Consider the following 23,700-nt stretch of genomic DNA (forward strand, 5'->3'; position numbering starts at 1 on the left):
GACCAAATCTCCTCAGATGCACCTCTCCGCGTCCAACGCCGTCCTCCTTTCTGCACCAAAGATCGCAAATGCTAGGCGATGAAACCAGGGGACAGGCCGAAGTGGGGCACATGACCAGGAGATAGACATCAAGCGAAGTCAGTGAGGGGGGGGGGAGAGAGAGAGAGAGAGAGAGAGAGAGAGAGAGAGAGAGAGAGAGAGAGAGAGAGAGAGAGAGAGAGAGAGAGAGAGAGAGAGAGAGAGAGAGAGAGAGAGAGAGAGAGAGAGAGAGAGAGAGAGAGAGAGAGAGAGAGAGAGAGAGAGAGAGAGAGAGAGAGAGAGAGAGAGAGAGAGAGAGAGAGAGAGAGAGAGAGAGAGAGAGAGAGAGAGAGAGAGAGAGAGAGAGAGAGAGAGAGAGAGAGAGACACAAGTGAGAAGAGATGATGATGCCAGATAGAGCATGGAGGCAGAGCCGAGAGAGGGAGCAGAGAGCGAGGCACGACCAGCACAGGCTCGCCTCTTTTATAACCCCTGATAACGTGACCTTCTCGAACATTCTTTTTAGTTTGTCGCAGTGATATCCATGGGCCCTACATTTTCCAACATCGTTCTCCCAGCCTGATACTCTCAGCATCAAAGCTCACTTCCGACTCCCTGGGTGCATTTTTCTTATGTTTTATCCTGCACTCACTATAGCCTCCATTTCCATCATGGCAGATGAGACAACACCACAAAAGCCCCGTCCTCATTTCCCAAACACAGGGATGGCTACAAGGGGTTGTTACGAACAGGGGATCTTACCCATAATCCTTACCCTAATTATCACGAGCCCCCTCCTCCTGTATGGGGGGGGGGGAATACACCTTCACACTGCAGGTTCCATGACAAAGTGATGTCATTGTCGCTCCTAACCACTCACACGGCCCATGCTAAGCTCTCCATTTCTATCTCAGCTAAAATCATTTGACCTACCCCCACAAACATAACAGTAGCACAACACCATAATAGCATCACAACAGGTGGCCATACACAAAACGGCCCATCTGCTACTACCCACAGGCCAGAGCGCATCGGCGAACCAGGTGAACACAGGTCCAGTATAAGGGACACAAATTAAGCAAATCCTGACTCAGCAGTCACTCTCTTGCAGTATTATATTCACCAAGAACATCAGAAGTGCTCTACCTCAAGCTTCCACAGCAAGTACAATTTTCAATAAACCATCCAAACGTCCACGATGAGCGCTCCATGCTGATGCACATTTCTCATGCACACTTTCTCCCGCTTCTAGACACTTTTAGTGATCCAAATAAAATCAGTGAGAATGTCTATTTGCTCATACGAGGGCTTTGTCCATTTTGTCATTGTGGACTCGGCCAATGGGATTTGTTCCATTGTGGGACTGTTGTGCACCTGTAGAAAATTATGTTGCTGCGCACCTGAGGCAAATTTGTACATGATCACTGCATTGCCCCCAGCATCTTCACTCACCCTCATCACCTCCATTTGTATCCATTTCCCCTTTCCCTAATTATCCAATCTTTACACACATCTTTTCTCTTCTTCCCACTCCTCCCAATGCATGCCACACTCCTTTCTCTTTCTTACTCCTTCTCTTCTCTTCTTTTTCACAATTATCATTTTCTCAGCTCAGCCGCTGAGTGCAGCAATTCACGAATTGAAAACTGAGTGCAGGTTCTTTTTTTGGCCACATGCTACGTCAATGATCTGTTCAACAATTGCACCAGGGTAGCTGATGCACCACTATTTTTTCCAACACAGAACGTCATTGAAGTACAAAACGTTTTTCAGCAATACATTTGTGAAGGCCTGGAGAGATGATGAATGCCTTGCAGTCTGAAAGGAAATACATGGACTCACTATTACCGTTATCATCAATTGTGGTTTAACAATGAGTGAGGCTCAGTCAGCAGTACTTTCAAAATGTTGTCATGCAACAGATATTGATTTTCATGTAATTATTTCATGATTGCTTTAGGGAGCCAAATAGCATTGTAGGTAAAAAAGAAATTAAAAAAAATTGTGAAGGAGGTAGTGCAGTGAGTGTAGTACAACACTAGTGGGCTACAAATGTGCCTTAAAGTTCAACATATCCATCGGTGACCGGTTTCAGAATAAACATTACTAGCCGTGACTACCTATTGCTTCACTGACTGGTTTTTAAACAAAAGAAAACGTGTTGTATTTCCCAAACATATTGCATGTCTTGATGTCTATCTGTGAATCTCAATGAAGAGGTAAAATTAAGTGAAACACGTGAAAAAAAAGGATCTTTCATAACACGTTGTTGTTGTCATTGTCATTGTGGCTGTGGTTGTTGTTTATGTGCTCATTTTAAGCTCACCTGGACTTTAGTCAGGTGAGAATATGCAATCGAGCAGTGTCCATAAGTGAGTCAGTCAGTCAGTCAGTCCAGAAACACTTCAGACATTATCGCTTGAACCAACAAACAATTTTGATGAAACTTGGCCACAAACTTCATATCTGATGCTCAACGAAGGTGTATTGACCGCTTCAAAATCTGTGCTCATGAAGGGGTTTTTTTTGACCCCCCCCGAAAAAAAATAGGTATTTGTTTTCTTCTCCAAAACTACACACACTATTTCGATGAAACTTGACCACAGCCTTGATCACCGGTGATATACCAAAGTGTATCGACCGCATCAAAATCTACTCATAAAGGGGTCTACGGGAGGTGGAGGATTGAACCCCTCAAAATAGGTATTTGCTCTCTACTCTGAAACTACAAAAACAATTTTGATTAAACTTGACCAAACATTCTTCATCCATGATGTGCCAAAGTAAATCGACCGCATCAAAATCTGCGCTCATTGAGGGGGTCTACAGGGGAGTTTTTGACCCCCAAAATAGTTATTTTTTTCTCTTCTCTGAAACTACACACACGATTTTGATGAAACTTGACCACAACATTCTTCACCCGTGATGTTCCAAAGTGTATTGACTGCATCAAAATCTGCACTCGTTAAAGGAGTCGACAGGTGGGGGTGGGGGGGGGTTATTTCCCCCCCAAATAGGTATTTGCTCTGTTCTCCAAACTACACACAGAATGTCAATGAAACTTGACCACTGCCTTCATCACCCTTGATGTACCAAAGTCTGGTCACAGCATTAATAAATTCAGGGTCTCAGGGGGTCTGCGAGGTGTTTGAGTGACTGTTGCTCCTGATCGAGCTGAGCTTCAAGACAGGCAGTCCTATTTTATTTACTTTTACATTTATTTTCTATTCCTTAGAGATGTATTTCCATACATATTATTCCTTGTGCTCCTTCCATGATAGGCATACTTTCTTCTTCATAGTTCTTGCTGTCATACCTTTGGAATTGCTACATTTAAGTTCCACATCCTGATTCTTCTTCTTTCATCATGGGAAACGGGCTTTCAAAACAGGCATTTTGCAATTAAATGGACACTTATTTTTGCTCCAAGTAGATTATTCGCTTTACAACGGTGCCATTTTTTATGATTATCTGACAGCAGGAACCCTTTCTTGTACTAATAAATGTCAGTTGGTGTGTGTGTGTGTGTATCCTGGGTTCAAATCCCACTCACTGTTGAATTAATACCAGGTGGGGTTGACTCTGCCTGTCATCCTGAGGTCGGCAAAATGAGTGCCAGCTTGCTGGTATCCTGTGTCGGAGTGGCGACCCGTCCGGGATTGTGCCCAATAGCCAAGTAGACTGCTTAGGTAGCACCAACGCTCTGCACAGAGTATGGTCCCAATGGATGGATGATGTGTGTGCATATGTATACGTGTGTGCGTATGTCACCTCCATAACTCCAAAACCATGAAACCTAGCAGCCTTATACTTTGCATGCAGACTAAGCGAACTCCAAGGGAGTGCAGAAGTGAAATTGGGTGTTTGGGTTAATTAAAACACCCCTTTTGAAGATAATTAATGGCCTTATTTAATTAGATCCTTCATCGGGCAATCCTCGGCCACCTCGCTGTCTGGGGTCTGAAGGCGTTTCCTGGGTAACCTCGCTGGGGTCTGAAGCCGCATTGTTTTTTGGCATGCTCACCCATGCCTTGACTTGGAACAGGCCACAACGATTTTTTAAAGATAAATTTTTTTTTAACTTTCCTCACTCATATTGAATGCTTGTTCATCATAGCTGCGAATCGCTACATCACTTTTGTAAGTACTTTAGTTTTCAAATTAGGAGTTTGGAGCAATTTCATGATTTCCAATGATCTACTCTCATGGACTAATTAAAGTCTATCATTGAAATATTATTTCGGTTTTGAGGATCGGGTATCGTCCGGACTAAATAAGTGTCAAAATCTGTTGTGAAATCTGATAATTGAAAGAAATAACGACTCTGATAACTAAGCCGATATACATATTTACCTTAAGCAAGCAAGGTATACATATTTACCTCCCTCCTTCTCCACACATACACAAGAAAATGTAACATTTCCAAAGCTTTAAACTTATCTTTTTCTACTGTTTGAAGAACTATATTGAGTGAGCAAAAACTTTAAGAATGTAACAAAATTAACAAGCTTCATTGAGCTCGATGATTTCTTGAATTCGCTGCGAGACCTCACACCCTGTCCCACAGAGGGACTACCTATCCATAGCATCTGCCAGATATGTGTATATTTCCGGAGGTTTTGCGAGGTGTTCTACAGGGAATCAAAGCAAATCTGGTCAAAAAAAAAGAATAAAAGAAAGAAAAACGGACTTTTAAAAATAAAGTTATAATGTTTGCGCAGACCCTGAACCGATGTACCACATGACATGTGGTTTGAGAAAGCTCTACCAGAGCGAGTGGCTCGTGCTCCGTCACCCAGAGCGAGTGGCTCGTGCTCCGTCACCCAGAGCGAGTGGCTCGTGCTCCGTCACCCAGAGTGAGTGGCTCGTGCTCCGTCACCCAGAGCGAGTGGCTCATGCTCCGTCACCCAGAGCGAGTGGCTCGTGCTCCGTCACCCAGAGCGAGTGGCTCGTGCTCCGTCACCAGAGTGAGTGGCTCGTGCTCTGTCACCCATAGCGAGTGGCTCGTGCTCCGTCACCCAGAGCGAGTGGCTCGTGCTCCATAACCCAGAGCGAGTGGCTCGTGCTCCGTAACCCAGAGCGAAACATTGTGAAATAACACCCGATTTCTGAGCCATTTGCCGTATTAACGCGTTTTCTAAATTACCGAGCCAAATTTTTTTCCCACCCATCACACCCAGCTGTTTATAAAGAATAACCTTTGTGAACATATCCCTGAAACATCGATATAAATTCAACGTTATTTTTCGGTGAAAGCTCCTAAAGGTTTCTGGATTGTAGACAGTACGTACTGTGGTTGGTAATCACACCGACTCCAACCTGCCGATTCCCGAAAAATTGCTGATATCGGCAGTGTGTGTGTGTGTGTGTGTGTGTGTGTGTGTGTGTGTGTGCGTGCGTGCGTGCGTGCGTGCGTGCGTGCGTGCGTGCGTGCGTGCGTGCGTGTGTGTTGCATAAAGCATAATATTCTCTCGGCTAACTTCCCTACACCCATATATATCTCTCCCTCTCTCTATCTCTGTCCCAACCTTGCTCTACCCCCTCCCAATACAATGCAGCACCCTCCTCCCACATCTTCTCTCTCTGTCCCCACTCGTCTGTCTGTGTTGTTATGTCTGGACGGTGTTTGTCTCTGGATGTGTCGGGGCAGGGTTTGTATCTGGGCGGTATTTATATCCACACGGGAGTTTGTCTCCGACCGTGTTTATAGTACGACCGGTAGAAAACGGATTTCAGACATTATTTTGTTTCCATCTTCACTGTTATTCCATGCAGAATCATTATTAACGCTCCACCGCCCGTATGTCTTCCCTTCTTCTCACCTCATACTGTCTTCCCTTCCCACACCCCTCTTCTCCTTTCCCCTGCACCTCTTCACTCTCCCCACCCTCTCTCTCCCTCTTCCCCCCTTTTTTTCTCCCTTCCCCTTTTAGTATTACCGTCAGCGAAGCAACAGGGATATTTGCTGGTTGTACAATAAAGCATGACAGACACACGGACAGACACACACGCTTCTCATTTTAGTCATTGATTAAACGATGTTGCAAACGACACTGCAACTTAACAAGAACCAAATTTATTTGAAGCAGTCTTGAAAATAGAAGCTTAGAAAATTCTTCTTCTTCTTCTTCTTCTTCTTTCGGCTGCTCCCGTTAGGGGTCGCCACAGCGGATCATCCGTATGATCCGCATAGTGATTTGGCACATGTTTTACGCCGGATGCCCTTCCTGACGCAACCCTTGTCGCCTCTTACGACACAGGAATCTGGTACACCTATTTTAACCGGGGTATACACCGGCCCAGTACACTGGTACTCATTTCGCCGACCTCGGAAGGATGACAAGCTGAGTCAACCCCCTGGTGTATTAATTCAGTGGCCCAACGGGGCTTGAACTCAGGACCTTTTGGATCCCAAGCCGCTGCCAATTAATTTGAGTTAATTTTTTTCCCCCTTTTGACCCCTGTGACCCCAGATCCCTTACCCCGGGGGCCATGCACCCATGAGTCAAATCGAATAAATCGTTACACGTTTCAGGTGTTCCCTCCGTCACCTGAAACCTCCTATCAGCAATTGTCCTATCAGCAATGTTGATTGCATGCACAAAGTTTCATTTAAAAAATATTTTAAAATGTGCCTGTCATTGCATTTTTCAGGAGTTTGGCCTTTTGACCCAACACCACGTGGTAGGGCCAAAATGAGACTCCTCTTGCACCTTCGTACTATATGTTGATCATAACTATCCCGTTTGGTGAATTTCTGCACAACCACTTTGGACGACATAGTGTTCAGGATGTACGGACAGACACACAGAGCTGATTACCTGTTTTTTTTTCAAAAAAATTTGGGGATAATAGCAGAGATGAGAAGTAAGCTGGGACCATCATGGTATTTGAGAGGCCTATACAACAATCTTATGAGAATAGAGTAGGTTTTATAACTATAGTAAAGCACTTTGATTGAACAAATGTGCCTAGTAGTGAAGACATAAGTCGAGAAGCATTCCAGCTGAGGTTACGGGTTCAATACAGGCTGAAAGCAGCAGTATTCAGGATTTGAATTCCAAATTTCACAAAACAAATCAAGTTTTAGCAAATTATTATGTCGCTGTCAGATTGGCAGTAAAACCCAGTTAATGGCTTGTTGAAGTTGCCTTCAGGGTGAGAATAATCCACCTGTCCCTTTTCCTCCCACTCTTATACTTCTTCTTCTTCTTCTTCTCTTTGTACTCCCTTTGTTCCTCCCACTTTGCAGAAGTAATATGTAAGTTATTTTTCTGGACATGGTCAACAATCAGGAGCATTTGATTGACGTGAAATTGGATTTGTTAAAACGACTTGATGCGGAATTGTCCTATCAGTAAATTAACAGCTCCCAGTCTCCCAATTTCCATCATCAAGGTATATAAATAAATCGTCTTTTGTAAAATAAATTAAAATGTGGGCAGGGAACCTGCAGCCATCTGTTGTAACAAAAATGCTGCTTTTGGTCACATCCAAAGTGCGAGAAAATACACCACTTAAATAGAGAGAGTAAAATGTGTGATTATATTGTGGGTCATACATGGAATGGGGGGGAGGGAAGGGGGGGAGGGGTTGAGGGGTATAAGAGAACAAAGTAAGAGCATGATATTTGAGACAGAACAGAAGACATGGAGGCGTGGGAGGAATGCAGAGAAAAGGGGAAGGGGGTTTGGGGAGGAGATGGGAGAAAGGAGAATGGAGGGAAAGAGAATCAAAATGTTTCAGTCTGAGAGGTGGTGGTGGAGGAGGAGGAGGGTGGGGTTGGGGGGGGGGGATGGAGAGGGTTGGGGTATGGGGCGTTGCACTATGTATATATTTGAGTAGTTAATAGATAGCTCCAAGGGTGCGTCGGGCTTGTAGCCTTCAAACGACACGCTGAAAGCAAAACAGCCAACTCCATACATAGTTAAACATTAATTTCACTGTTTTCTGAAATCTATCATGTTTGTAGTAGCAAGGTTTATACACTTTACAAGTCATAATATATTCTGATTCTGATCGACGATACTCTTACCGAAGAAGTTCATTGGCAAAGGTTGCACTAGGTGGTTTGCCATTGCCTTCGCAGCATCGTTTGTCGGTGCTCTATCCTCGTAAATGCTGAGTGTCAACCGAAGAAGCAGCTTGTACCATTTAAAAAAAAAAAATGGGTTTGAACCACCGACCTCTCACTCTCAGAGCAGATGACGGAGGTACGCACACTCACCTATTGAGGTGTCTGTCCAGGTTGGAATCCTGACCCAGCACTAAACTGCCGCACTGGTGTATCACAGGTCGGGTGCTTCATCAATGCGTGTGCAGTCCCTCGGATGGGCGTTAAACATCCCACGGTGTCCTTCGCAAAGAGTAGGCGAGCTATCGCCGGCATCGTGGAACAAATTACAAATTCCCGTCCTAACTGCCGCTGGGAAGGTTTTATAAAAGGCATATGCGCATCGTTCGGGGGGTTTACGCATAATACGAGTTCTTAATGAGTTTTCTGCAGGACTTGAGTTCATGTGGGTTTTTGGAAAGCTTTATACACATCGTCATCCATAAAATGCAGTTGATCAACATTTTTTTTTTTTATGAGAAGGTGTTCGTTCAGTCGCAGTATCGATACATGAGTTACGGTATGGCTAATCAGATATAATTTGTGATTGCTTTATGCAGTTTGAATCACTTTGGAGAATCCGTCGTGCAATGTGCAAGACATGAATGACGTGTCTATAGGGAGGGCACCGCCGGTGTGCTGGAGACGCCAATACCGGAGGCAGTGTGGGAATTGGCCGCGATCTCGTACCAAACCCCGAGCTCCGATTGCTCGGTGTGAGACGGAGAGAGAAGGGCGAGGGGGGAGGCGTGGGTACCAAGTGTCTTGCACATGAGGGGCGAGAGAAAGGAGAGAGAAAGGAGGGAAAGGGAGATACACTCAGCGCAGTTGATGTGGACTCCAGAGAGCGAACGGTGACCGTGACTATGTGACCATCGGCGCACGGAACCCGCACTCCACGGCCACCACCACCACCACCACCACCACTGCCAAGGTATTTAACAGCAGGTGCTTTCGGGTTTGTGTTTGGCGCCTCCGCATCTGTGCACATCGTCACAGTCGTACATGACGTTACTATTTTTCGTGCCGTTTGTTGTGACGTCCATGCTCCGAGTAAAAAAATATAAAAATTAAACTTTGTGCTTTACTGCAGCAGCGCACACCGGCGTGGTCCATCCACGACCATTACTCCCATTCTTCTTGGCGGGCTGTCCGGGGAAACTTTTTGTATTGGCCCAAGTCTTTCATGAAATGGCGTTTTACGAAGTAGGTTGGAGCAGGAATTTATAATTTGTTCCACGATGCCGGCGATAGCTCGCCTCCTCTTTGCGAAGAACACCGTGGGATGTTTAACGTCCACCAACCAATGCCGGTGGATGGGACGCCCAGTTTAACGTCCATCCGAGGGACGGCACACGCAAGAATGAATAAGTATGCCTGCGCAACACCTGGATGGCAGTTTAGAGCCGAGCCAGGATTCCAACCCAGGCTAGACAGCTCAGAGGTGAATCATCCAACCATCCCGGTAATGTCGAGTATGATAAGGTAACCGCGATATTAACAACACAATTTAAAATTCTCAATTATTATAAACACCTATTTAGTGACTTTTTAACAAGCTCTGCCGTCCATTTAAAACTTAAAACTATATCAAAAAAATTAAATATTCTGATAAAATGTTCAGTAAAAATCAAAACCCCCATGTTTCGCTACAAACCATCCAAACCCAAACCTCCATGTCTCCCTACAGACCATCCAAACCCAAAACCCCCATGTCTCGCTACAGACCATCCAAACCCAAAACCCCATGTTTCGCTACAGACCACCCAAACCAAAAACCCCCATGTTTCGCTACAGACCATCCAAACCCAAAACCCCCATGTCTCGCTTCAGACCATCCAAACCCAAAACCCCCATGTCTCGCTTCAGACCATCCAAACCCAAAACCCCATGTTTCGCGACAGACCATCCAAACCCAAACCCCCATGTTTCGCTACAAACCGTCCAAACCCAAACCTCCATGTCTCCCTACAGACCATCGAAACCCAAGCCCCGCACGTCTCGCGACAGACCATCCAAACCCAAAACCCCCATGTCTCGCAACAGACCATCCAAACCCAAAACCCCATGTTTTGCTTCAGACCATCGAAACCCAAACCTCCCACGTCTCGCTACAGACCATCCAAACACAAACCCCCATGTCTCGCTACAGACCATCCAAACCCAAAACCCCCATGTCTCGCTACAGACCATCCAAACCCAAAACCCCCATGTCTCGCTACAGACCATCCAAACCCAAACCAGCCATGTCTTCCTACAGACCATCCAAACCGAAAACCCCCATGTCTCGCGACAGACCATACAAACCCAAAACCCCCATGTTTCGCTACAGACCATCCAAACCCAAAACCCCCATGTCTCACTACAGACCATCCAAACTCAAAACCCCATGTTTCACGACAGACCACCCAAACCCAAAACCCCCATGTCTCGCGACAGACCATCCAAACCCAAAACCCCCATGTCTCGCTCCAGACCATCCAAACCCAAAACCCCCATGTCTCGCTACAGACCATCCAAACCCAAAACCCCATGTTTCGCTACAGACCATCCAAACCCAAACCCCCATGTCTCGCTACAGACCATCCAAATCCAAAACCCCCATGTTTCGCTGCAGACCATCCAAACCCAAAACCCCCATGTCTCACTACAGAGCATCCAAACTCAAAACCCCATGTTTCACGACAGACCACCCAAACCCAAACCCCCATGTCTCGCGACAGACCATCCAAACCCAAAACCCCCATGTCTCGCTCCAGACCATCCAAACCCAAAACCCCATGTTTCGCTACAAACCGTCCAAACCAAAACCTCCATGTCTCCCTACAGACCATCGAAACCCAAACCCCCCACGTCTCGCTACAGACCATCCAAACCCAAAACCCCCATGTCTCGCAACAGACCATCCAAACCCAAAACCCCATGTTTTGCTTCAGATCATCGAAACCCAAACCTCCCACGTCTCGCTACAGACCATCCAAACACAAACCCCCATGTCTCGCTACAGACCATCCAAACCCAAACCCCCCATGTCTTGCTACAGACCATCCAAACCGAAAACCCCCATGTCTCGCGACAGACCATACAAACCCAAAACCCCCATGTTTCGCTACAGACCATCGAAACCCAAAACCCCCATGTCTCACTACAGACCATCCAAACTCAAAACCCCATGTTTCACGACAGACCACCCAAACCCAAAACCCCATGTTTCGCTACAGACCATCCAAACCCAAACCCCCATGTCTCGCTACAGACCATCCAAATCCAAAACCCCCATGTTTCGCTGCAGACCATCCAAACCCAAAACCCCCATGTCTCACTACAGAGCATCCAAACTCAAAACCCCATGTTTCACGACAGACCACCCAAACCCAAAACCCCCATGTCTCGCGACAGACCATCCAAACCCAAAACCCCCATGTCTCGCTCCAGACCATCCAAACCCAAAACCCCATGTTTCGCTACAGACCATGCAAACCCAAACCCCCATGTTTCGCTACAGACCATCCAAACCCAAAACCCCCACGTCTCACTCCAGACCATCCAAACCCAAACCCCCATGTTTCGCTACAAACCATCCAAACCCAAACCTCCATGTCTCCCTACAGACCATCCAAACCCAAAACCCCCATGTCTCGCTACAGACCATCCAAACCCAAAACCCCATGTTTCGCTACAGACCATCCAAACCCAAACCCCCATATCTCGCTACAGACCATCCAAACCTAAACCCCCATGTCTCGCTACAGACCATCCAAACCCAAGCTGTGAACCGATTTCATTCCACTTTCTGCACTTTAAACGCGCCTTCTGTGATGAGCAGTAATTGTACGACTTTGCACTCAATTTTAAATCGTGCAGTCGAAGCACTGTGCATCTAAATTTGGAACGAAAGCACCGAATATATAAACACTATCACAACTTGATTGTGGGATTTTGGACTCTTCCAACTCACGCCCAGCTCATTCATCCATTTATCTATTTATTTATTTTATCAATCCAATGCCGGATTAACCAAACGGTGCTCTGGAAGTCCTCTGTTCGTCACAATGAAATAACACGAGCTGCGAGCTGCGTATGTTTATTTTTCTTGAGTTTGTTAATAGAATGGACATAGACATGTCTGACTGTCTGCTTCTGGTGTTGGCTTAGCGGTTAGGGTGGTGGCTTGGGATCCCAGGGTCCTGAGTTCAAGCCACGTTATCCACTGAATTAACACCAGGAGGTTGACTCAGCCTGTCATCCTTCCGAGGTCGGCAAAATGAGTACCAGTGTAGCAGCCAAAAGGCTGCACACGAAGGGAAGGGGGGTATTGACGGATTTATTAAATCTGGTATTGATGTGATGCAGGCATGATGGGCCAAATGGCCTCTTCCTGTGCAAAATTTCCTTGTAATTCTTCTTCTTTCGTGTGGCCGACTGTTCGCTTTTAAACTATTATAACAACTCCGTGATTGCTGACAAAAATGTATCATTTAAACTTTTGTCAACCTTTGTTGAAAATGTGTCGGCCTGAAGGTGATCGTGGGCCATTCAAAAGGTTCTTTGAACGAGATACTATATATATTTCTTTAACTAATCACACGTGTTTATAATAGATGGAGAAATAAAAAGGTTTGCATTTCTTTCAATGATTGTGGAAGAGATAGCCCATAGGAGAAGTGCAGAAAGCACTTCGTTGAGAGAACTCGATGAATGCCCATCTGCATGTGTTCAGAGTTTCAAAATTCTTGATATTTTCCGCCCTTGTGTAAAGCTTAATTGGGTTCTTAAAATATAAACCTCAACATTTACGTGGCCGTTGATTGTTCATCAAAACATATATTATTACTTTAATGGATGCTGTGACCTGGAACATACAGAATCACCAACATGTATGATATAACTATTTCCAAGGATGTTGATCACGATTGAAAAGTGGGGAGACGTGTCCCCCGCTGTCCCTGTCCCCACCGATCGACGACCAAGACTGCTTCGCAATATCACGATATCAAATTCCCGTTTAAATGATTCATTTACTTCCAAACTCTTACGGTATAAACTATAAAGTTGTTAAAATGCATGGAAATAAAACAACCCTGCCGCTGAAATGAAAGTAGAACGTATCATTCATAAAACTTTACGATGACTCATTTTACCACTGCTGGCTTTGCTTTTATGATGTAAAACGGGTCAAAGATCAGAACACAATCGCGCAATACATTTCTTGAAGGTAGGGAGGTGGAGGGAGAAAAGAAAGAGGGAGGTGGTGAAAATGTGTAGACTAGACAAACAAGGACAAGAAACTAAAATAATAACTCAATAGTGATCAACATAGGTCATTTCCACAGTCCACTGTTCAAAAAGGACAGTGGATAAAAAGGTCAAGTGTGCTTCCATCAACATCAGTCTTATTCGTAATTGGGAATTTAACATACCCAGGCAGAAAGGTAAAACTATATGATACAAGATGAAAACAAAAGAGGGAAAGAGAGGAGAGGGAAAGAGAGGAGAGGGAAAGGGAAAAAGAGGAGAGGGGAGGGAGAGGGAAAGAGAGGAGAGGGAGAGGGAAAGAGAGGAGAGGGAGAGGGAAAGAGAGGAGAGGGAGAGGGAAAGAGAGGAGAGGGAGAGGGAAAGAGAGGAGGGGGGGAGGGAAAGAGAGGAGGGGGAGAGGGAAAGAGAGGGGGGGGAGAGGGAAAGAGAGGAGGGGGAGAGGGAAAGAGAGGGGAGGGAGAGGGGAGAGGGAGAGGGAGAGGGAGAGGGAGAGGGAAAGATGGGAGAGGAAGAGGGGAGAGAAAGAGAGAGAGAGAGAGAGGAGGAAGAGGAGGAGAGAGAAGAGCAGAGTGAGGAAAGAGAAGAGGAAAGAGAAGAGGAGAGAAGAGAGGTTTGAAGAATTCCTTCCATCAACTGAATGACCCCCTAATTCAATGGCCATCCAGATCCTCAGTTGGGAAAAGCCCATTGTGGTTTAACCTCTCTGAGCAACAGGTTTACAGTATTAGTTTTGTCCGAAGGCAATCCAATGATATACAAGGTGTCTGAAAAAATCTACTATACTTATTTTAAACTCATCATTATTTATTAACTAACAAAGATATTACTTTTCATTTTTCACCATTTGATGCTCAGAGTCAATACCATTACTTATGGCAATAAGTAAGATTACACTTAAGCTCCTGAATTTCTCACACATGTTTGGAATCTCACCGATCAGGTCTCCACTGTCTCTTCCAAGAAATGTCTCGAAATATTGCCAAGAACATCACAAATTCTGTTTTTAAGTTCATCCAGATTTTTTGGTTTTGATTTTGTAAACCCCTTAGTTGGCCCAGCCTCAAAGAAAAAAATTCCCATGGTGTTAGATCTGGACTTCATGGAGGGCATTCACATTCTATAAGCCCTTGATGACTGATCTGCCATTTAGGAAAATAGTTGTCAATCCAGGTTCAAACTATGAGAGCAAAGTGTGAAGGAGCATCATCTTGCTTAAAAAGTAGTTCTTCAGCATTTTTCCACTAAGAAATAGCAGGCCAAAAAACATTTCCAACATTTTCAAGTATCGCTCACTGTTCATGGTATCTCGTAACAAGGACGGGCCAACAAATTGTGTTACAGACAATCCACACCAAACTGTGACTTTTGGCCTGGATTGCATTTTCTCAACAGTTATACCTGTCATGATCAACTCAGTAATGACAGTTGTAGCTATTAATTAAAGCCACCAACATGGAACACGGCTTCATCACATCACAAAATGGTGTTAACCAGGTCAGGACAGTTATCCTTCCAAGAAAGCATCATTTCTGAGAATTACATAATGATATCAGTCTTCAGGATACAATTGTTGGACATAATGCAGTTTCCTTGCATGATAATTCAGTTCCCTTCTCAGCACATCAACTGTGTAACCTGTTAAGACACTTTTTCCAGATGCCTGCCACTGGTTTTGATGGGCTTTAGGTGAACGTTTTGCAAAACCTGCACATTTGTTCGTGAACGTGATGTTGATGGTCTACGTGATCGTTTTTTATATCCTTCATCAAACCTGCAGTCAATAACTTTATATGACAGTTTTTGGTGGTCTTAGGGTTGCAGACTGCATTTCTGCTGTGCTCATTTCTCCACCACCTTTAAACTTTGACAACCGACTGCCATACCACGTACATGGATGTAATTTGTGCCTGTTCTCGTAAACTCAAACGTCCAGCCTTGATTGTTTACCTGCAAGAAAAATAAAATGATGTTTGTAAAGAATAATATATTAAAAGGAGAAATGCTAAAGAATAACCATTAGGTAAGTGAAAAGCATATTGAAATATCTGCTTTACTTGAGAAGCAATGACAGAATAAAAGTAGATGCTTTTCAGATACCCTGGATAAAGATATATATATATATATATATATATATATATATATATATATATATATATATATATATATATATATATATATATATATATATTTCAGTTTTGAATAAACATACATATACAGTGTGCCTACAGAAAATCTACACCCCCTTTCAAAATTTTCACCTTTTGTTGCCTTATAGCCTGGAAAGAAATTGTATTAAATCAGACTTTTTCCATCTTTATTTACACCTCGTAACCCACAACTACCAAGTGAAAAACAAATTCTACAAATTTCAGAAAATTAATTAAAAATACAAAACTAGAATATCTTGGTTGGATAAGTGTCCACCCACCTGAGTTAATACTTGGTGGAAACACTTTTGACAGCAATTACAGCTGTGATTCTGTTGGGATAGGTCTCCACCAACCTTACACATCTTAATTGGGAAATATTTGCCCATTCTTCTCCACAAAAATGTTCAAGCTCAATCAAGCTGCATGTGGAGTGTTGATGGACAGCAATCTTCAAATCATGTCGCAGAGTTTTGATTGGAGTTAGGGCGGGGTTCTGAATGGGCCACCCAAGGACATTTATCTTTTTGTTCCTTCGCCATTCGTGTAACTTTGGCTGTGTGATTCGGGTTGTTGGCATGCTGAAAGATGAACTTCCATCCCAATTTCAGCTTTCTTGAAGAGGGCAGAAGGTTTTTCTCGAGGATTTTTCTGTATTTCGCTCCATCCATTTTACCTTCTATCCTGACAAGTGCCCCAGTCCCTGCTGATGAGAAACATCTCCATGACATGATGCTGCCACCACCATGCTTCAAAGTAAGGATGGTGTTCTTTGGGTGATGTGCTGTGTTGCATTTGTGCCAAATTTAACGTTTTGCATTTAGGCCAAAAAGTTCCATATTGGTTTCGTCAGACCACAAAAGTTTTTGCCACTTGGCTTCAGAATCTCTGGTGTGGTTTTTTTGCATACCTCAAATGCTACTCAGGGTGGGCTTTTTGGAGTAATGGCTTTTTTCTTGCCACCCGACCATACAAGCTAGACCTATGGAGTGCTTGGGATATTGTTGTCACATGCAGACAGTGACCAGTAGTTGTCATAAAGGACTGTAGCCTTTTCAAAGTTGCCATTGGCCTCTTGGTGGCCTCTCTGATCAGTCTCCTTGCCTGGTCATCCAGTTTGGAGGGATGGCCTGATCTAGGCAGGGTCTTGGTGATACCATACACCTTTCACTTCTTAAAGATTGTCTTCACTGTGCCCTAAGGGATGATGAAGGCCTTTGAAATATTTTTATACCCATTCCCTGATCAGTGCCTTTCCAAAACTTTATCCTGGAGGTCTTTTGAAAGCTCCTTGGTCCTCATGGTTGAGTCTTTGCTGTGAAGTGCACTACCCAGCAGAGGAAACCTCCAGGAACAGCTGATTTTATTCTGAAATAATCAGAATCACTATAATTTAACACAGGTGGAAGCCAATTAACTTGGTACGATTTTAAAGGTGATTGGTTACACCTGTGCTAATTTACAAATTATATTTTTTAATAGAAAAATACAAAACATAAAATGAAATAGAATTATCATTTTAATGATCACAGAAGTTGCACCGAAAGCAAGTGTGTTTCCATTATTACCTGCATCAGTTGCGATCGCCGGATATGATAAGTTATCACACTTGGACACAGCACAGAATACAAGAGGAGGTGCAATCTACACCAAAGCTGAACTCCATGCACTGGATATGCAACTCATTTCAGACTACGAAGAAGCCGTTTGGTGTAAGATCATGTGTGAAGCAGATAGGAGCATACTCGTAGGCTGCCTATACTGGAGCCCATCGAGCAGCATAAGGAATTCGTAGTTACTCTGCAAGTTACTTCATAGTGCAAGTTTAAAAGGTGACACACACAAACTTATAGTAGGAGATTTGAACTATCCGGATATTGACTGGAAAAGTTGGCATACGATAACTCAACCAGAGCACCCAGCACACAAGTTTTTAGACGCACTGCAAGATACATTTATGCACGGACATGGAACAGAACCTATGAGGTATCAAAATGGTGAACAGCCTGTGTTGGACCTTGTCATTACCAATACACAAGAAATCATTAACTCAGTTGATTACCTGCCACCAATGGGACCAAGTGACACAGTTGCTTAGTATTGGAACTGAATGTTCCTGCTGTTGCTTCAACAAGTACGTACATCACACAGTCACTTTAACTATGAGAGAGGAAGCAAGACAAAATGAATGAGCAACTGCGGAATCATGACTGGAATGACAGAGTAAGAAATCTGGACTGTGAGGAGGCTTGGCTAGATTTTAGAAAAGTACTGGAAGGGGTAGTCTGGGACTGTATACCAAAGTACGCACCCAAACAGGTTAGGCGCAAGTACATCTACATGACAAAGAGAGCTTTGGCTCAGTCTAGGCAGAAACACCGAGCATGGAAGAATTTCCTCAAATCAGGAAATGATTGACCTATCAAAGTACAGGCAGTTGAGGAATGATGTTCATGCAACCACAAGGAACCTCTGCAAGGAGTTTGAGGAGAAGGGAGGGAGGAATGTGAAGGAGAATCCCAAGAAATTCTGGCGGTATGTAAGTAGCAGGACCAAGATGAGAGTCAGGTCAGGTCAGGTATGGGAGCATGTGCCAGAACAGCGCGTCGCTGCGTCCACTTTCCGCCGGTACTCCAGGGGCCTCCATCTGGCCATCCCCCAGGCAGATGCCAGGCCCATCCCCATCTCCTTGAGATGATGGTCAACCTGCTGCAACCACGAGGCATGTGGTCGGCCCACTGGCCTCCTCCACTCATGAGACTCCCTCGCTGAGAGAATCTGGTGAGCAGGATCAGCGTCAGGAAAACGAGCCACATGTCCATACAGCCGCAACTGACGCTCACGGACTATGCAGGTAACAAATCTCATCCAAGTCTCTCTCAGCAACCGCTCGTTGGACACAAAATCCGACCAGCGATAGCCAAGGATTCTCCGAAGAGACCTGGTACCAAAGGAATTAAGTCTCCGTCTCAGATCCTTGGTCAGAGTCCAAGTCTCGCATCCATAGAGCAAGACTGGAAGTACCAAGGACCTGAAGACTCGGACTTTCGTCCTCCCGCACATGTACCAGCAGCGCCACACCCCATGATCCAGTGAATCCATGACTCCCCAGGCCCGACCCAGACGTCTATTGACCTCTGACTCGTAGCCAGCAGAGACATGAATATCACTGCCAAGGTAAGTGAATCTCTCCACGACCTCAACATCCTCACCACAAACAGACACAGACAGGACAGCAGCATCCAAGATGTCACCGAAAGCCTGGATCTTAGTTTTGACCCAAGAAACCCGTAATCCCAACGGCTCCGACTCCTCTTTCAGCACCTCGAGGGCCCCCAAAAGGATGTCTAGAGTCTCCGCAAAGATGACTGCATCATCTGCAAAATCAAGGTCCGAGATCTTGACATTCCCAAACGATGCACCGCAGCTTGATCTCTCTGGCATCCTCCCTAAAATCCAGTCCAAACAAGTGCTGAAAAGTGTGGGGGCCAATACACACCCCTGACGAACTCCAGTAACAACTGGAAATAAGTCAGAAATGGTACCACCACACTTCACAGCACTCTCAGTACCAGAGTAGAGTTCAGACATCAGATCGATCAGTTTTGGTGGCACCCCACGAAGACCAAGAATCCTCCAGAGGACATCCCGATTCACTGAAACGAACGCTTTACAGAGATCAACATAGGCTGCAAGCAGCCCCTGCTGAAACTCTCGTTTGCGTTCGGTGAGGACACGAAGGGCAAGGATACGGTCAATCGTTGACCTCTTTGGTGTAAAGCCTGACTGCTCTGGACGCTGGTGCTCAAGCAGGTGGTGGCGAACCCTATCAAGAATTATCCGAGCAAAGACCTTGCCCGGCACTGAGAGCAGCGTCACCCCTCGGTAGTTGTTGCAGTCTTGGCGATCACCCTTCCCTTTCCAGAGAGGGACAACAAGGCCCCTCTTCCAGTCAGTTGGGATGATGCCTGTGTTCCAGGCAGAGCACAAAACTGCATGCAACGACACTAGTGCAGCATTTCCACTAGCCTTGAGAAGTTCAGCATGGATGCCACAGATCCCTGGAGCTTTGCCCCGTTTCAACTGGTTCACCGCAGCCCGTGTTTCCACAAGCGAAGGTGGACCACAGTTGATTCAAGGGTCAGCAACAGGGATTGTAACACCCTTGACGTCCAACTCGACAGCTGGGGGATCAGCCTGGTACAACCGCTCAAAGTAACCGGCCCAGCGGGCCTTCACTTCAGACTCCTCTGTCAAGAGCCTACCACTCTCTGCTCGAACTGCAGTGCTCCGAGGGATGGGCTTGGATGAACGCAATGCGCGAATTCCCCTGTAAGCGGGACGAGAATCACCTGTCCACAGGTGATGCTCTACCCCCTCACAGATTCCTCGCACATAGGCCTCCTTGTCCACCCTCAGTGCACGTACAGTTTTACACCTCAGCTCCCTGAACAGCTCAGCTCTGCCATTCAGCCTGGCCCTGCGACTCTGGTCAATGGTATCCAGTGTCCCTTGAGAGAAAAAATTCTTCTTTGCCCTGCGGTGAGCTCCAAGACATCCACTGGCAACATCAAGGACGGTGGTCTTGAAGGCACTCCACAACTCTTCAGGACCCCCCAAAGCACCCAGACCCCCCAAGTGTCCACTCAGCCTGTTCGCAAACTCCTCAGCTACTCTCTCATCCCTGAGCTTGCCAACATCCAGCCTAGGCTGGGATGGTACCATTCTCCAGGATTTAAGGTGCAGCTTTAGAGTTGCTACCACAAGCCTGTGGTCAGTATTGAGGAACTGTGCACTCCGGTAGACCCTGCAGTTCTGGATCATCCTCCAACGACCATCAATGAGGACATGGTCAATCGCCTTTGCCACACCGCCAGCGTTGGAATATCAAGTCCAGCGATGAGCTTGTGGGCGCTGAAACCATGAACCAGCCACCCTAAGTCCATGACTTTTTGCAAAGTCAAGGAACTTTGTGCTATTCTGGTTCATAGTTCCTGACCCATGGGGACCAACACATGTCTCATAACCATCCCTATCAGTTCCAGTCGATGCATTGAAATCCCCCAAGACTAGAAGTGTATCTCGTCTGGGGCACTGATCAACCACAGACTCGAGCGTGGCGTAGAATGCATCCTTCACGGTGAGATCACTCGCCTCAGTCGGAGCATAAACAGAGACCAGGGAAATGACACCGAAGGAGTGACGAATCCTTAATCTCATAATACGCTCGTTGACCGGTGTTACCTCAATTATCATTGGGGTCAACTTATTGGACACAGCTACAGCAACTCCTTGGGTATGGTAACCATCAGAGCGACCAGTCCAATAGTAGGTGTAACCACCAACCATTATCTCGCCGCAATCCGGTCTCCGAACCTCAGAGAGTGCTGCAATCACGATGTCCAAACGCTTGAGCTCAGATGATAACAGAGACAGGTGATCATCCTCTCTTAGGGATAGGACATTCCAGGCACCCACCGGAAGGGACCGCCCCAGGTTAACCCAAGGAGACCGCCGTCTGGTGGACGACACCTCAGCACCACTCCGCCACACTCTTCCGCAATCTGACCCAGGGATGTTACCCCGTGGTTTCCCTCCTATCATCAAAGATTGGGGGTCCCGAAGGCTTTTCCCCAATCCCGTTCTCCGGTGAGCTGCCCTGCGAGGGGAAGCTGCACAGGAGGTACTCCCACGGAGTGGGTTTTCAGATTTTTTTGCGTTTTGCGGAATGAAGGGTTTTACAGTGGCCGGAGTGCAAATCCTGCCACCAACCTCCTCATAAAAAGTAACCCAACTGCAGGAGGACGTCCGCAGACACAGTTGGGCACTAGATATGGATGGCCGTTGGCTCACAAGGAGCTCCTCCACCCTTTGACAGGTTTTGTTTTTAATCCTGCTGGGTGTCCATATCCAAACACCCTCCTCACCCGAAAACCTGGTGGGGGAGACGGTTTAGTCGCCGACAACCCGACCATGGAACAGGTTAGTACAGGTTTACATGGTACCTGTAGCAGGTCACAGATCGAACCTGACCTGACAACAGTCAGAGTTGGAAATCTGATAAAGGATGAAAATACAATTGCCACATATGATCAGGAGAAGGCTCAACGCCATGCCACACCCTCAGCATGGCATTTGAATGAGTGTTCACCATTGAGGATACATCTCAGATTCCAACAGTTCCTTATCATAGTGTAGAGCCTTTGAACAATATTGCAATATCTGAGGAGATAATCAGGAGGAAATTGGAAAACCTGAAAACCAGCAAATCTCCTGGTCCAGATGGAATTCACCCGGGAGTACTTGAGGAGGTGGCTCAGAGGATAGCCATTCCCCTGACTTGAATCTTCAACAAATCAATAAAAGATGGTGTTCTTCCATGTGACTGGAAAGATGCCAACATCACTCCCATATATGAGAAAGGGAGCCATAAAGAATCCGGGAACTATAGACCCGTCAGCTTGACATTGGTGCTTGCAAAGGTCATGGAGTCCATAGTGAGGGATGCCATAATAAAACACAAGATATCATATGACTTGTTTTGCAATGCTCAACACGGGTTCACACCTGGGAGGTCTTGCACAACTCAGCTTCTGTGGCAGTTGGAAGACTGCACTGGATCACTGTACAACGGAGTGCCTATGGATGTTATTTTTCTCGACTTTTGCAAGGCTTTTGATTCAGTCCCCCACAAAAGACTCCTCGAGAAGGCAAGATCGTATGGTATTAAAGAACCACTCATTACGTGGTTGGAAGCTTTCCTCACTAAGAGACATCAGAGTTATTGTGAATGGAGCCAAGTCAAATTTGGCAGACTACTTCGTGGAATTCCATAAGGTAGTGTTCTAAGACCAACCCTATTTGTCATATTCATCAATGACCTGGCGGCTTCAAGCCATCACAGTATCCAACTCGATGCAGATGATGCCAAAGTGTATGGACCAGATTTTGACCAAGCATCGACTTCAGTCATCCAGAAGAACCTAGATAGTGCCATGGAATGGTTCCAACCATGGTTACTTACTTTCAATCTGAACAAATGCAAGACTACACCTGGGTAGAGGCAACATTGGGAAGTCGTACCGTATGGGGAATGCAGAGTTGCGCGAAGTGATTGAGGAGATCGTCCTTGGAACTATCATGGATAGGGAATTGAGCTTCCATAAGCATGTGGCGGTTCAGGTTAACAAGGCCAACCAGACACTTGGGTTACTCAAACGATCCTTTGTGAATCTGGATGAAGAAACACTCCCTATGATGTTCAAGGCACTGGTACGACCATTGTTGGACTCCGGCAACATTGCCTGGCACCCCAGATTCCTGATGGACATCGATGAAGTTGAGAAGGTCCCAAGACGATCTACCAGTATGATTCCCACCCTCCGTGAACTTTCCTATCCAGAGAGACTCCGGTGTTTGAATGTGTTTTCACTTTTCTACCGCCATCGCCATGGTGATATGATCCAAACATTTAAGGTGAGATGCAAAATCGACCGGATTAGACCACAGCATTTCTTCACTCCGGCTCAATACCCTTCAACACGGGGCCACTCCCTGAAACTCTTTGTGCCGAGGTGTGAGTTAGACATAAGGAAAAAATTTCTTCAGTCAGAGGGTAGTCAAAGACTGGAATAGTCTTCCCCGGAATGTTGTGGATGCTCAGTCTGCTGAAGCTTTCAGACAGGGTCGAGACAAGGTTTGGTGGGATGAGCATTTCCACTTGCACTGACCATCAACAAATCATGAGCACCACATCCTGCACCATCAGATTAACCAAGTACCATCCCACAGTGCAGACCGGAAGATCTACAGGACTACTTTCACTTCCGTAGAAAAGATGATGAAATAGACTGACCAAACCGATCGGAAAATCCGCCGTCCTACCTGCAGGGCCTAACAAACGCAGGAAAAAAAAACACACGAAGATGAACCTCGTAAAACCTCATAAGATGGTGAAAGCACATAGGGGGCTTAACTTCTATACTTCACAAATGACTCAGGACGTTCTCCCAGAGATTATGAATCTCAAATGAAATACGTCATGTGCAAAATACGAAGGATACAATGCAAAATGCAACCACGGGTCCATTGGACCCGAACTATGCAGTCAAGGAGTAGTGTTTTTATTAAATTTAAATAAATCATTCCCGTAAAATCTTAACGGAA

General features: G+C 45.6%; 1 protein-coding gene and 1 long non-coding RNA gene across 13 annotated transcripts in view; one reads left to right on the top strand and one right to left on the bottom strand.

The window, feature by feature from the left end:
* LOC147015838 (uncharacterized) overlaps positions 1 to 23,700 on the bottom strand; it is a 192,162-nt gene that overhangs the window by 102,189 nt on the left and 66,273 nt on the right. For 4 of the 9 annotated variants that reach the window (XR_015049875.1, XR_015049873.1, XR_015049885.1 and 1 more), the window contains one exon: positions 15,278 to 15,334. The exons of the other annotated variants lie outside the window; for them this stretch is intronic. This is a non-coding gene — a long non-coding RNA (uncharacterized LOC147015838). Of the gene's footprint in view, positions 1 to 15,277; positions 15,335 to 23,700 lie in introns of those variants that run through there. 9 annotated transcript variants of the gene reach the window in all.
* Positions 8,645 to 23,700, top strand: part of HTR4 (5-hydroxytryptamine receptor 4) — a 108,854-nt gene continuing 93,798 nt past the window's right edge. For 2 of the 4 annotated variants that reach the window (XM_085848412.1, XM_085848410.1), the window contains exon 1: positions 8,653 to 9,065. The gene's annotated coding sequence lies outside the window, so the exon portion shown is untranslated. Of the gene's footprint in view, positions 9,066 to 23,700 lie in introns of all 4 variants that reach the window. The other 2 variants (XM_085848408.1, XM_085848411.1) reach the window with 2 other exon arrangements.

This window comes from Eptatretus burgeri, chromosome 12 (genome assembly GCF_056783735.1).
Source record: "Eptatretus burgeri isolate ZD-2024b chromosome 12, Ebu_testis_v1, whole genome shotgun sequence".
In the NCBI taxonomy this organism is placed as follows: Eukaryota; Metazoa; Chordata; class Myxini; order Myxiniformes; family Myxinidae; genus Eptatretus; species Eptatretus burgeri.